This window comes from Canis lupus, chromosome 4, assembly GCF_003254725.2.
Source record: "Canis lupus dingo isolate Sandy chromosome 4, ASM325472v2, whole genome shotgun sequence".
Classification (NCBI taxonomy): Eukaryota; Metazoa; Chordata; class Mammalia; order Carnivora; family Canidae; genus Canis; species Canis lupus.
The window spans coordinates 12,416,428-12,432,664 of NC_064246.1; the positions used below are offsets into that span (position 1 = coordinate 12,416,428).

At 40.7% G+C, this 16,237-nt stretch overlaps 1 pseudogene; it reads left to right on the forward strand.

Annotated features, from left to right (window-relative positions):
• Window positions 1-8,527: 8,527 nt before the first annotated feature.
• LOC112652008 (receptor of activated protein C kinase 1-like) lies at window positions 8,528-9,484 on the forward strand (annotated as a pseudogene).
• The last annotated feature ends 6,753 nt before the right edge of the window (window positions 9,485-16,237 follow it).

Genomic DNA, 16,237 nt, shown 5'->3' on the forward strand with positions numbered 1-16,237 from the left:
ATTGGCAGGTCAGTAGAGTCTATCACTAAAGCGGTAGAACTTATTCTCAGGGAATTTTGATCACTGTCGATGGTTACACTGCAAATCTCATTTCTGATTTCAAAGAGATCATCTTTTTCAAGTCTTCTTCCAAAAAAAACAATTTCTTTGACATTTAAAAAAATTACTTTTCTCTAAAGTTCAAACTGATGCTGTAGACACTAAAGGTCATGAACAAGAAATACTTGAGCACTGGGAGTCTGCTTATGCACTTTGATGGGAAATTAGTATTAAAAACTGTAGTAGCAGATATTTCTGCTCTGTGGTTCCTATTCCTATGCAGAAAAGGATTTATTTGTGGAGAACAGGACTTCACTGGAGAAGGACTTACAAGGTCAAGTCTTTTTTTTTTTTTTTTTTTTTTTTTTTTTTTTTTTTTTTTTAAATTTTTTTTTTTTAATTTTTATTTATTTATGATAGTCACAGAGAGAGAGAGAGAGAGAGGCAGAGACACAGGCAGAGGGAGAAGCAGGCTCCATGCACCGGGAGCCCGATGTGGGATTCGATCCCGGGTCTCCAGGATCGCGCCCTGGGCCAAAGGCAGGCACCAAACCGCTGCGCCACCCAGGGATCCCAAGTCTTAAATGCTTAGTTGACTCCTTAAGGACTCTGTGATATCAAACTATTTACTACCTCCGAGCCTTTATTTCCTCATCGATGAAATAAGATTAGAAATCTCTGCTTCCTCCTATAAATATTATGAGCTTTAAATTAGATGAAGATAGTGATAACACCATTTGACATTTATTAAGTACATATTATGTGCCAGTCACTGTGTTAAGCAGGGTGTTGAAGCTATGACAGACACTGTGCTAAACTTAGTAGCTTAAAACAACAACCATTTTATTTACTCATGATTCTGTGAGTCACCAATTTGGGCTGGACTCAGCTGAATGGTTTTTCTGCTTTTCTTGCCTGTGGTTATGCATGTGGTTGCGAATTATCTTGGCAGCTCTGATAGCCTAACTTGTCCCCTCTCATAGGTCTGGCGATTGGTGGTAGGGGTAGCTCTTAATTGGTTGGTGTAAGGGGCCTCCACTGGGACAGCTTGTCTCTCCTTTCCTGACCTCTTACACTCCAGTAGGCTAGGCCAGGCTTCTTCACATGGGGGTTCAGGGCAGAATTTTAAGAGGTAAGAGCAGAAGCTGCAAAGCTCATTGAATTCTAGGCTTAGAAATTCCGCATATCACTTCCATGACATTCTATTGATCAAAGCAAATTACAGGTACAACCCAGATCCAAGGGTAAGGTGATGAACTGTACACTTTTATGGCGGGAGAGGAAAAATCGCAGTGCAAATGGGCAGGCATACAAGGATAGGAGGAGTTATATCAGTCATCTCTGTGAACCATCTACTGTGCCTGTCAGCATACAGCCTCACCAACGTGCACGACAATATTGTTTTCCTCATTGGACAGATGAGGAAATAGGCACAACGAGGTCAGATAACTTGCTCAAAGTCACATAGTCCGTAAGTGCCTAGGCTGGGATACAAACCCAGGCAGCCTGACTGTGGAGGCTGTGCTCTTTTAAGTTCTTCAAATGGAAATCACACTATGACAGAGATTACTTGTGTTTTCCGATGTCCAGTTCTTTCCTGGTGGGGTACATGGTAGGCTACACTTCCCATCCCTTATTGTTTAAGCGGGGTCGTGTGACTGGTTCTGGGCCAGTGGAAGCATTTACTAGCAGGTGTAAATTCTTCATTCTCCTTTATCCCTTACCTCTATGACCCTAGAGATCAAGGATGGAAGTGGTGGAGCTGTAAGATAGACATGGGTCCAATTGCCGAGTTACGATTCAGAAGGAAACCGCCAGATCTCCAGCAAGAAAGAAACTTGCACGTGTCAAGCCACTGAGATTTTGAGATGTATTGCTGTAGTGAAGCCAGTTCTCTCCTGATTAATGCAGCCCTCACTGTATGTTTCTACTTGTAAAGTGAAGCCAGGGTCTTATCAGAATTTTAATCCAATGGGAAAGAATAAAGAAAAATTTATAGATCATTCCAAATTCTGCTACCCAGGGTCAACAATTCTCAATCTCCTGGTGGGTATCATGACAGATAATTCTCTGTCTGTAAGAATATACACACAATTTTTTATAAAGACTTTATTTATTTATTCATGAGAGACAGAGAGAGAGAGACAGAGGCACAGGCAGAGGGAGAGGCAGGCTCCCTGCAGGGAGCCCGGTGTGGGACTAGATCCCAGGACTCTGGGATCACGACCCGAGCAGAAGGCAGGTGTCCCGAATATATACACAATTTATATAAATAAGTTCTTTTTGTCAGAAAACAATATAATTTCAAAATTGTCCTTGGTCGAGTAATAGAGGTCTATGTAGGAAGCTCTTTGAAATATATACCATACAACAGGAAGGTCTTTGTGAACACATAGTCTAAGGGTTAAGAGTGTGGGTTCTACATCGTGAGTGCTGGAGTCCAAATTCTCACCCCATCACTGATTTTGAGAAAGTCACTTAATCTTTCTGTGCCTCAATTTCTTCAACTGTTAAAGGGTACAGGTAATAATACTACATACTATACAGTGATTTATACCTTCCACCTCAGTGTACAAAGAAAACGTAGCTTCTTTACTACCTGTAAGAGATCTTTCTCATAACCCACTGCTAGATAGCAGAGGGCTGCTTTTGGGGGTGAGAGAAACCATGTTACCTTCTCTGGGTTTTAAAAGATTTCCAAGGAAATGTTTAGCCAGTCAGAAATCTGTCTCCATAATGGAGCTATCGCCCCCTTCCCTTATCATATTTTCCCCAAAGATGGCATAAAGAAAAACTTTCTTCCTTCTGTGCTTCTCTTTTCCTCTCACAGCACTGCCTCACTTTCAACACTTCTGACAGAGCTCTGGGGGAGTTTCCCTTGACCAAGCAGTTCCCTGCAACACCACCCGGAGGTCCTGTAATGTAAACAGATTCGGACACTATCCACCTGGAGGTAGATCTTAAGGGCTCAACCCCACAACTGTCCCGACTCAATTTCACATGCTGCTTGCAAGCTCGGGTTGTCACCTATACTTCTGATCCATCAGCTATAAACCAGAAGTTCTTGCAGCCCCCTCCTTGGGTTCAATTAATTTGCTAGAGTGGCTCATAGAACTCAGGAAAACAGTTTACTTAGTGTTTCCCACTTTATTATAAAAGGGTATGATAAAGGGTGCAGATGGACATCCAGGTGAAGGAGATGTATGTGTAGGACAAAGTATGTGGGGAGGATCATGGAGTCTCGGTCCCTCTCTGGACAGCCACTCTGCCAGTACCTCCATGTGCTTATCGACTTGGAAGCTCTCCAAAACCCATGCTTTGGGGATTTTTATGGAGATTTCCTCAGGTAGGTGTGATTGATCATAAAGTCCATTTTCATTCCTTCTGTCCTCTCTGGGGAAAGGGAGTTGGGACTGAAAATTCTAAGCTTCTTATCATGGCTTGATCTTTCTGGTGACCAGCTACCCGTTCAAGAGCCCATAAAGAGTCACCTCATTAGAACAAAAGACATTGCTATCACCCAGAAAACTCCAAGGGATTTAGGAGCCCTGTGTTAGGTATAAGGTCAAAGACCAAACATTAGAGCAAAAGATACTCCTAGGAAATTACACTTAGGAGATTAAAAGGATTTTAGGAGCTCTGTGCCAGGAATTGAGGGCAGAGGCCAATATATATATATTTTTCTATTATCTCATAGATGGTTTCTCTGTGTACAGAAAAAGCTTATGAGGTCTCCTGGTGACAGAGGAAGTTTTCACGTTATCTTTTTTCACTATACTTGGGATGGGATGGGTGGTTTAGTCTGAACTGACATCCATTACAGAGAGGCTAATTCCATTTGATCTTCTGGTGAATAGTGGTACCTACTGCTGTCTGTTGGTGACTTGACACTGCCTCCAATTATTGGAAGTCTGGAGGCCTTCTTGCAGGCCTCCTTTTACCAACTCCAGGCCTCTGTAAGTCTAGTGGTTCTCACAGCCTTTCCTCAGACTCTCACCAGGACACAGAGGATCTTTCTGGACTCTTTGCACACCATGCACAGACTGTAGGGGCAAAAGGCACGGTCTTTTCTTCTACTTTTCCTCAGCTCATCCACCCTAACACCTTGCCAGAGGTTGGCAGGATCCTTTGCATGGAGTTCTCATTCCAAGATTCTAAATGGGGAGTAGGTAAAAAACTCCTTTGATTTTGCTTCCCAGGCCAGTCAGTTCACATGTCAAATAGCTTACTTCCCCTCCCCACTCTTACCCACGATTTTTAGGTACTGATCAGGACAGCCTTTCTCCTTCAGCTTCTTGTCTACAGGGACAGCATGTATGCCACTAAACCTCTTTGCTCAACTTGAAGGACAGAGAGGCAAAATCTTTACATGATAAAGACATTTACATGGCTTTTTTAAAAAAATGTTTTTAAAAGATTTTATTTATTTATTCATGAGAGACACACAGAGAGAGAGGCAGAGACACAGGCAGAGGGAGAAGCAGGCCCCATGCAGGGAGCCTGACATGGGACTTGATCCTGGGTCTCCAGGATCACGCTCTGGGCTGAAGGCGGTGCTAAACCACTGCCCTGGCCTTTTCTTTTTCTTTCTTTTTTTTTTTTTTAAGATTTTATTTATTTATTCATGACCGAGAGGGAGAGGCAGAGACATAGGCAGAGGGAGAAGCAGGCGCCACATGAAGAGCCCAATGTGGTACTCAATCCTGAGACTCCAGGATCACGCCCTGAGCCAAAGGCAGACACTCAACTGCTGAGCCACCCAGGAGTCCCCTTTACATGGCTCTGGATATGCAGTCATAAGTCAGTTAGGAACTAGAGTTAACTATTAATAGAAATGCATTAATAATCTCAAATATTGTATCATCACATCATCGTCATATAAGAGGTGCTTATTTCTCCTTCAGTGCCCTTGCACTCTTCTCATGGATTTACACTGCCCACCAAATTTTGGAATTTGTATAGTGGTTTTGCCTGTTAGGAGATCGGAAGGCAGTCCACCTGCTGTTTGCCTAGAATGCAGGAAATGAGCATCATACCATATGGGCTCTTTAACACCCACCCACATGGCCCAAGACACAAGCAGCAGTTCCTCTGGCAACTATAAGCCAGGCACCGCTGGGGTAACTGCTGTGCTTGGGCATCACATATTTTTAAAAAGTCTTCTTAATTACATTTTAATCCCACAGATATAAATTGATTTTTGGTCTTTTTCTTGTCCACAAGCCAACTCAGGTTCTATAATAGCCTACAAATGACCAAGAAATGTTTATGTCAGTTGCAGCTGCATAATCAACTCTCTTGACCAGCAGTGCTAACCTCATACAGAAGTCAACCTGTCTAGGTGAGGTCAGGAGCTGTCACTAGGACCTTTCCCACTAAGAGCTACAGCCCCAAATATCATACTTTGGCATTTATTTCTTTGAATGAAGACGTGGTTTTTGTACCTTTATACCAATGGATTTGCCAGACTATATAAGAACCTGAGGCTTCAGGATAAATCTTACTTTTAACAAGCCCTCCAAGTAATTAATGGGATTAAATAGAACTGCAGTTCCTTCTTGGTGACTGCATATTATTTCAAACAAAAACTAAACCTGTTATTCATTTGTTTTCTCTTTAAGGTTAAATTATCCCACGTGATTCCAATTAAGGAGACCTCATGTGTATCTCTTTAAACTGTAGCCAGAAAGATCCAACAAGAATTTATGGCATCTTTGAGTTCTTTTCTATGACTTCATTTTATCTGAATTTTGCCAAAATAAAAAAATTAGGACAGAGTTGGGACAGAGTTACAGAACTACAACATGACTCTTGGTTTTCATTTAAGACAAGAAGACCATCTGGTCAACAATGTATGCCTGCCCTCACTCATTAATTAAGCACACAGGTGGGAGTGTGTGTGAGTCAAAGCCTGGAAGTTGCCCTCCTCCTCACCCTCTTAGCCTGGTGAGATGTATGCAGTTGGTGTGATCCCATGGCTGGGCTTCCTGAACCTTCTCCCAGAGACTTGCAGGAAGCAGCCTTCAGGTACAAGTTCCCAGATGGGGTTTATCTAATTTCTTTTGAAATGGTGAGGACTGCCCTGAAAATTAGAGTTAGATTACTTCTAACCTCAGGAGAATTGATTCCACGCTGAGTTGGTAGTGAATGGATAGAGACTTTCAGTGGAGAGTGTGAATGGCAGCAGTCTACACAAGTGCCTCGTGAATGCTGACTATCCTCTCCTACTCCTAAGTTTTTCTCTCTCAGTTTAAAGTCAAATACTCTTTCTCCCAAATGCTCTTTGTTCAGTGGGTTGTTTTGGTTAACGCGCTATGAGAGATTAACATGATGATAAAAAAATGTCAAGCTAGTTCCATAACCATATATCATTTTGGGCTGCTAGGAGTGCCTATTGCCTGCAGTTTCTTTAAAGTAGGGTTTTCTAGTCTCACTGAGCTAAGTCTTGGGGTCATCAGAAAAGGGGACTGCATATGTGTGACTATGTACTGTGTATACACGTGAGATGGGGGCTTTGCAGCAGCTGTAGACTGGTAGAGGCTAGAGGAAGAAGGAAGGACTAGCATAGATCTTGGAAATGATAGATGCTGTAAAGTGCAAAAAGCCATCTCATTTAGGATCCTCCCACCACCTCAACTTTGTCATCCTCCATTTCAGTTCCTTATGTGATCTTTGGGGACTTAACCTAATTTTCTGTTACATAAATTATATTTATTAGTTTAATTAATTATCAGGATATATTTATTTGTCTGCCCTCTCTTGTTCCAGCTCTGAAAATGTATGTTCCCAATTCATCACTGAATTTCTAATGCTCAATAGGTACTCAGCAAAAATTTGTTGAATGAATGAAGGGTTGAATGTACCAAGCACCTTACATATATTACCTTCTATACTCTTGTAGAATAATTCTAAAATAATTTGGGTCAGAAATTGTGTCTTTTAACTTGCTTTTTTTTTTCTGTGACATACTTAACAACAAAAGCCTATGGGTGAACTGTATAAATCCAAGAGTTTAGAGTATGGCATTTGGGATATAATCATTTTTTTTTTAATTTTTATTTATTTATGATAGTCACACACAGAGAGAGAGAGGCAGAGGCACAGGCAGAGGGAGAAGCAGGCTCCATGCACCGGGAGCCCGATGTGGGATTCGATCCCGGGTCTCCAGGAACGCGCCCTGGGCCAAAGGCAGGCGCCAAACTGCTGCGCCACCCAGGGATCCCGGATATAATCATTATTTAACTAGCTATGTGCTTTTACGATGACTACATACATTTCTTTGATAAACAAGCAAGGAGTTGGAAACAGTCCGTCAAGTTTGCATGCAATCTGTGTCAGGACTGCTAGTCTCTGGAGCCTGACCGCAGCTGTTTAAATGTTCAGTCATTTTGGTCTTCATTGTTCCAAGTCTAGCCCAGAGCTGCTCCTCATTCTTGGCAGAATTCCAGAATTAAAGATGGTTCCAGAGTCTTTAGCAAGGGCTCCATAGCCCACCTCAGCCTGTCACAGCTTCCTTCCTAAGGAAGGCACCCTGGAGATTTGCAGCTTGGATACCTGTCTCCAAGAAAGACTCAGACCTTGGAACAGGGAAGGTAGATGCATCATGTGTCGGAAAAGCATGGAAGATTTTTGAATGGTATTGGTTCATAAATATTTGCTTCTCTTCTTTGTGACTCTGTAAAACCTCTTAAATCTCTAGGTTTTGCCTTCTCTGACTCCTATCTTCTGTTCCTTCCAGGTTTGTCTTTCACAAGGTATACCCATTTTTTGGTGGAGTATAAAAAGGCAGATTTGCATCTTTGTTTTAATGCTCTGTGAAACCAGAGTCCTTGCTGGTAGAAGAGCATGCCCATATAAGATTACATTCTTCTCTGTAAGCTGCAGTGTCTAAAATAGGGAAAAGAATTATAAATAGTATATGTTAATAATGCTAACTTTCAAAAGATTTAGAAATAGGAAAATTGCATACTTGCAAGCTTTCATTTTTGTCTCCTTTCTTAAGTCTTAATTATTCTTTCGGAAATTCAGGTTTCAATTTATATGATGTCCCCTAAGGTAACATGTAATGCATATTATACAAGAAAAAGAAAAATAAGAAGATAATACTGAAGATGGGATCTCTTGTATAATAAGTGAAACATTCATACACATACACCCACACTTGGCTAGTGGAGTGACTTGAAATCATTCTTTTGAAAATGGATTTTACATAATACAGAGCAAGAGCTATTCATAGATTTTTGACCAATAATCCTATTTTATTGGGAAAAAATTAAAGTGTCTAGTGACTAGATAAGTTATGAATATCATGTAAATTCTATGTCTATTGGAAGAGATAGAATTATCACATCATATTTCTGTTTATAGTTACATTATATTACATATATAGCTATTAAATTATATTTATGAAGATCAGCCATGGAGAAAAGCATTTACTTTTTAATATAAGTGAAAAGGCAAACAGACTTTTACATTACTGGGATTTCACATGTGGAAACATGGAAATACAGCAGATGCAGCTTTTCTTCCTCAGCAGGGCAGTGGCCAGAGGAGCTGTGGCGCTGGTCTCTCTGAGCCATCCAGCTCCATCCTTGTCACTGCAGGGACACCCGCTCTAGCTGCTGCCATGACTGAGCCTCTCAAGATAAGACTTTCATCATGTAGAAGCTGACCAGAGATGAGACTAATTAGGGCATCCACCGTATGCTCCTTGGGTCATTCCCACTTTGTTAGTGACGTGTTCATCTCCTCAGATGGCCAGTTTGCCCTCTCAGACTCCTGTGATGGAACCTTTTGGTTTTGGGATCTCACAACTGGTATGTAGATCTGTAGGCCATACCAAGGATGTGTTGAGTGGGGACTTCTCCTCTGACAACCCTACAAATTGTCTCTGGCTCCATCACCAAGTAGTAGAATGTACTGTCCAGCATAAAAGCCATTCTGAGTGGGTGTCTTGTGTCTGCTTCTCATCCAGTAGCAGCAATCCCATCATTATCTCCTGTGGGTGGGACAAACTGGTCAAAGTATGGAACCAGCCAAACTGCAAGTGGAAGACCAATCACATTGGTCACACAGACTACCTGAACACTGTGACTGTCTGTTCAGATGGATCTCTCTGTGCTTCTGGAGGCAAGGATGGCCAGGCCATGCTGTGGGACCTCAACAAAGGCAAGTGGCTTTCTACTCCAGATGGTGCGGACATCATCAGTGCCCTGTACTTCGGTCCAGATACCGGCTCTATGCTGCTACAGGCCCCAGCACCAAGGTCTGGACTTAGAAGTCAAGACAACTGTAGATTAACTGAAGCAGAAAGTTATCAGTACCAGCAGCAGCGTGGAGCCATCCTGGTATACCTCCCTAGCCCGGTCTGCTGATGGCCAGACTGTTTGCCTGCTACACGGACAACCTGGTATGCACGTGGCCGGTGACCATCAGCACCCACTAGAAATCTATGGCAGAGCTTTAGAAATAAAAAAAAAATTGGTTTTCTAACCTTTAAAATAAAATAAAAAAAGAAATACATTACATGCAAACTGGAAGGAAATACTTATTTTAGAAAAGTAGAATTAAATATAGTCTCTCTCCCTCTCTCTCTTTTTCTCTTTTTTTAGTTTTTTTTTCCCCTTGTAGTAAAATGTAAAAAAAAAAAAATCTAAAAACATCTGAGAAGGTCATGTAATTTCTGGGAAATGACTACACAAACTACAATGAAATAAAATTAGCTAAAACCTGAAATGAAATAAACGCCCATTGGTTATGCATAGTATTCCACTGTTCAACTTCACTTATTCTATAGTGTAAATATTTGCACCCCAGCTTTGGTGACTCTCACAGTGTATCTCCACTGTTTTCAAAATCTGTTGAGAGGAAAAAAAACAAAAAATAAAAAACTGTCAAGAGATATTTGGAATTCTAGTTAGTACTCTTCAAGGTGTATCCAGCACCTTGAGGAAATGAAGAAAATGAGGGCCCAGATCATTCTTTTTTTTTATTTAAGAATTTATTTATTTATTAATGGGAGACAGAGAGAGAGAGAGAGAGAGAGAGAGAGAGAGGCAGAGACAAAGGCAGAGGGAGAAACAGGCTCCATGCAGGGAGCCCCACGCGGGACTCGATCCCGAGACTCCAGGATCACACCCTGGGCCGAAGGCAGGCGCTAATTCACTGAGCCACCCAGGACTGCCCCCAGGTGACATTCTTAGGAAGAGATGCTGCACCTCACTGTATAGCATTTCCCCCTCATAGGCAGGCTCCTGGGAGAGAAGGTGACCTGGGGCACTAGCCAGTATTGCTTCTGCTGCTGCCCTTAGGACACTAGGCCCTGAGGCAGAGAGGTCACTTCTCTGGGAAACCAGGCAAGCACCTGCTGAGTGGTTAGGCAGGAGACCAGCCAGGAAGTAAAACAGTGGGTCTGAAAATGAAGCTGTTCTAGGACTTCTGTTTATAAGGGACAAGAAACACGATTCAGAGTATGAAGACTATGTTGGCTTTTTTAACTAGGAAGTGCATCATTTCTAGGAGTTTAGTGACTTCAGCAGGATTTTTAACCCATCTTTCTCTTTCTCTGTGTCTGTTTCCTTAATGTGTTTTTCAGATCAGCTTCTTTTTGGCTCAGTGTTGGCCTCTCTGACTTCAATTGGCCTTCCTCCAGGGGGTGGGCTTTGCTGCAGACTGTCTCAGGTCTATGTCATCCATTTTAGAGACCCTCAAAAATAAGAGCTTCAGGGGGCTCCTTTCCTGTTGTATGTACAAACGGTAGTTGGGTTTTCTGTATGTGGTGGCTGTGACATATGCTTACCAGGGCATGTCCCTTGCTCAGGATGCTGAGCCTATGGTGCTGACTACCTACTATTGTAGGTGATGTCAGGGCAGTCTTCCTATCTCATTAAAAATACTGACTTAATCTTATTTATTTATTTATTTATTTATTTATTTATTTATTTATTTAAATACTGACTTTAAAAAAAAAACACCTGCCATTGGAACACCTGGGTAGCTCAGTGGTTGAGCCTTTGGCTCAGGGCATGAACCTAGTCTGGGGATGGAGTCCCACATCAGGCTTCCTGCGAGGAGCCTGCTTCTCCCTCTGTCTATCTCTCTGACACTCTCTCTCTGTGTCTCTCATAAATAAATAAAAAACAAATAAATAAATAAGTTCTTAAAAAAAAACCAACAAGCCCCCTGGACATTAAAAATCTCTCATATCATTAGTGAAAAATTGGCCCAGAAATACTAGAGTACTGCAAAAACTCCCATTAAAAGCAGTTGTCTTTTTTAAAAAGAACTGTTTGCTAACCATGGCTCTCTATAAATATAGAATTTCAGGCAGTAAAACAAAGTTAAATGAATAAATTTACAATATGGGTGGGAAAACAAGCTATTCTTGTCTCAAATTTTCCCTCTTATTTTGAGCCCCCTTGACTTTTTTTTAAGATTTTATTTATTTATTCATGACAGACACACAGAGAGAGAGAGAGGCAGAGACATAGGCAGAGGGAGAAGCAGGCTCCTCCATGCAGGGAGCCCGATGTGGAACTCGATCCCAGGACCCTGGGATCACACCCTGGGCTGAAGGTGGCGCTAAACTGCTGAGCCACCGGGGCTGCCCGAGCCCCCTTGATTTTATAAAATCTTCATTTTTCCCCCCTTTCATGCACCCATTTGTTCCCATGATAACAGCAGCTTCCTGGGTTGGGGCTGAGGCAGGGCAGCAATGCGTATCTGGGTTGTTTGTAAGTCAAGCGTTTCTAAGGTGGGAACTGTCTGTACTGCATTAGTCATTCGGATCTCAGTTTTTAAGTAGGTCCATTGTCTTTTCTCTAATGAGGAAGTACTTGTTCTCTTAACATTCTGGCAAGGTTGTTTGCTTATTTTCTTCCATGTCCAAGTCATACTGAGGAATATGTCTATCTTCTGATCCTCCCTCAGTGTCAGTAGCAGAAGGAGACCTTGTGGATAGAAAGGAGGAACAGGTGGCAGTGACAAGAGCAGAAAAGAACCAGACAACAAGCTAAAGTCTGATAAGAATGTTAATAATTCTGAAGTGTTTCAATGATAGGGAGTACAGTCTCGTGACAATGAGCATTATCCACCCCTTGATCAGGTTCTGGAGGAAAGAATGATGAGTGATAGTCCTCCATTCTAAAAGTTCTTCCCAGCAGACTGTTAGAGGGGTCTTGGCAGCCTCATTAGGTAGTATTCCTTGCGGTTAAGACATGGAGGATTTCTTTTTTAAAAGGCAGAAGTCCAAGTGTAGAGGTCACATTTTACTCATTTTTGTACCGCCTGCACCACTTCAGTGCCCAATAAATATGGAGTAAATGATGTAGCCAACATTATCAGCTAAGAATAGTTTATATTCAGTATTTTTAACCTATTAATTCTAGTCATTCATTTAATCATTCATTCGGCACACATTCTTTAATGATAAAGATTATAAACATAGCTCTTATTGTGCATGTTTCCATAAGTTAGGCAATGAGCTAAGTGTTTTTTTGTCCATTATCTCAATCCTCACAACTCTATGAGATAGTTGCTATCAGTATGACCATTTTACGGGTAAAGAAGACTAAGCTTAAAGAGGTTAAATTAACTTCTTCATGCAAATGGCTAATAAATGACAGAGGTAGTACTTGTCTCTAAGACACTCTAATGCTTAAAGTCTGTACTTCAGTGCTATTGAGTATTAGAATATAATCACTCACGGATCTTGCATTTTTTCTCATGTGTTAAAGAACCTGGGTTATTTGTTCTGTAAACTTTCCCAGACTCTGGGTTTTTCTGATTGCATCCTTAGAGTATCATTTAATATTTTCACCTTTCCTCTGTATTTTCTGTGAACTGGTAGTCAGATATAGAGGCTTGATCAAATTTCAGCTTAACTTTTTTGGGTGAACCTACTAAATAAGTGGCATTGTGTTCTTTCATATGCCAGAGACATGTAATATGATGTCTCTCTGTAATATTAGCCATTTTTTAAAAATATTTTTTTAAAAAAAGTTATTCATGAGAGAGACAGAGAGGGGCAGAGACATAGGCAGAGGGAGAAGCAGGTCCCCTGCGGGGAGCCTGATACGGGTATCCATCTGGGTCTCCATCCCAGGACCCTGGGATCACAGCCTGAGCCAAAGGCAGACACTCAACTACTGAGCCACCCAGGCAACCCAGCCTTTGTTATTGAATATCTGGTTCAACTAGTTTTTTGAGGTTGCAGAATAGTGATTTTCTAATATATATATATGTTGTGTGTGTGTGCACCTAAGGACCTCTTTACTTAATAGCTAGAATACTTCTGTAAAGAGAAACTTTCCCTTATCCATTATTGGTTACATGACAGTGTACTTTGTTTAGGGGATGCTTGACTCTTTCCCGTTACTTATATATTTTCAAAATAATGAGCTAGTTCCCAAGCATCTTCCCTGGTTATCAATTAATTATTTGTATTATGCTTATGAACTCACAGATTTAAATATATTTGGTGTGTTTAAATATTTTTAATGTATTGCAGTTCTTGTTGATGATAAAACAATCTCGCATTTTATACATCTGAGCCTCTGCAAGTTGGCTCCTGAGTCATTTGGCACAACCCAAAGTTAAGAAGTTGGTAACTTCTTTACTATCTCGTTGGACAAGTTGTCCCAGGTCATCTTTTACAATTTCCTGCCCAAACTTGGAAATATCATATGTCCAAAGAATCTTGGTTCTCCTCAGTGGAAAATAGTATCTGGAGACTGCCAGTTTTTTTGTTTTTGTTTTTGTCTTGTTTTGTTTTTGTTTTTTTAAAGATTTTATTTATTTATTCATGAGAGACATACACAGAGAGAGGCAGAGGCACAGGCAGAGGGAGAAGCAGGCTCCATGTAGGGAACCCGATGTGGGACTCGATCCCAGGTCTCCAGGATCACGCCCTGAGCCAAAGGCAGATGCCCAACCAGTAAGCCACCCAGGCGTCCCTAGACTCCCAGTTTTTATATTAGCAACAAATTAAAGGAAAAAAAAAAACTGTCTCTGGCCTGGATTCAGCCTGTGGCTAGTCTGTCCCCTGGCTGGACATAGACAATAGTAGGGAGGATTAATGATGGATTAATGATTAGTACTATTAGTGATGGATGATAAAGATATTTTTTTCCAAGTTTTTTTATTGTGGTAAAATACACATGATAAAATTTACCATCCTAACCATTTCAATTGTACAGATCAGTGGTATTAAACACATTCATAATGCTGTGCAACCATCACCACCATCTGTCTTTAATCTTATATCCCTGAAACTGTATCCATTAAACAATAGCCCCCTTTTTCCCTGACAACCACCATTCTACATCCTGTCTCTATGGTTTTGACTAATCTAAGTATCTCATATAAGTGGAATCGATCAGTATTTGTCTTTTGGGATTGTTTTCTGTTACTTAGCATAATGTCCTCAAGGTTTACCTATGTTACATTTATCAGAAAATTCTTCATTTTTAAGGCTGAATAATATTCCATTGTATGAATTATATCACATTTTGTTTATTGGTTTGTACTTCAATGGACCCTTGGGTTGTTTCCACGTTTCAGGGGTTGTGAATCACGCTGCTATGAACATAAGTTACCAGTATAGTTTTGAGATCCTGCTTTCAATTCTTTATGGTGTATATCTACAGAGGATTTGCTGGGTCTATTGTTAATTTTTTGAGGCCCCTCCATTCTGTTTTCCATAGCATTTGTACCATTTTTTATTCCTATCAAAAATACAGAATGGGGGACCCTTGGGTGGCTCAGCAGTTTAGCGCCTGCCTTCAGCCCAGGGCGTGATCCTGGAGTCCCAGGATCGAGTCCCGCATTGGGCTCCCTGCATGGAGCCTGCTTCTCCCTCTGCCTGTGTCTCTGCCTCTCTCTCTCTCTCTCTCTCTCTGTGTCTCTCATGAATGAATAAATAAAATCTTAAAATTAATTAATTAATTAATTAATTTTTAAAAAAGAATGGTTTCAATTTCTCCACAGTCTTACCAACACTTATTGTTTTCTGTTTTCTTTTTCTTGATAGTAGCCAAAATGTAGTAATTGGTGTGAGGTGGTATCTCATTAGAGTTTTTTTAAATTTTAATTTTAATTCCAGTATACTTGACATACAATATTATATTAGTTTTGGGTGTACAATACAGTGATTCAACAATTCTATGCAGTTCTCTATAGTTGAGAGTCTTTTTTTAAAAAATGACTTTTTAAAAAGATTTTATTTAGAGAAAAAGAGAGCAAAGAAGGGGAGGGAAGGGGTAAGGGGAGAGGGAGAGGAGAACTTCCCATTGATCAGGAAGCATCACATGGGGCTCAATCCTAGGACCCAGAGATCACAACTCAAGCCCAAGGCAGACATTTAACAGACTGAACCACCCAGTGCCCCTGAATTAGTGTTTTCATATCTTTGGGTAGATACCCAGTAATGGAATTACTGGATTATATGATAATGCTATGTTTAATTTTTTGAGAAACCTCTATACTGTCTTCCACAGTGGCTACACCAGTTTACATTCCCACCAACAGTGTAAGAGGGTTCCTTTCTCTCCACATCCTTGTCAACACTTGTTTCTTGTGTTTTTTATTTTAACCATTCTAACAGGTGTGAGGTGATATCTCATTGTGGTTTTGATTTGCTTTTCCTTGATGATGAGTGATGTTGAGCATCTTTACTCGTGTCAGTTGGCCATCTGTATGTCGTCTTTGGAGAAATATCTATCCAAGCCTTCTCATTTGTAATCTTTTTTTTTTTTTTTGGTGGTGGGGAGGTGTTGAGTTGTATACATTCCTTATATGTTTTGATACTAACTCTTTATTAGATATGTCCTTTGCAAATATCTTCTCCCATTTCATAGGTTGCCTTTTAGTTTTGTTGATTGTTTCCGCTCTGTGGAAGCTTTCTATATTGATGTAGTCAAAATAGTTAATTTTTGCTTTTGCCTCAGGGGACCTATCTAGATAAAATTGCTACCGCTGATGTCAGAGAAATTACTGCTTGTGACCTCTTCTCTTCTATGATTTTTTTGCTTGTTTGTTTGTTTCAGATCTCACATTTAGCTTCCAACCCATTTTGAATTTATTTTTGTGTGTGGTGTAAGAAAGTGGTCCAATTTCATTCTTCTGCATGTTGCTGTCCAGTTTTCCCAGCACCATTTGTTGAAGAGACTGTCTTTTTCCCATTGGATATTCTTTCCTATTT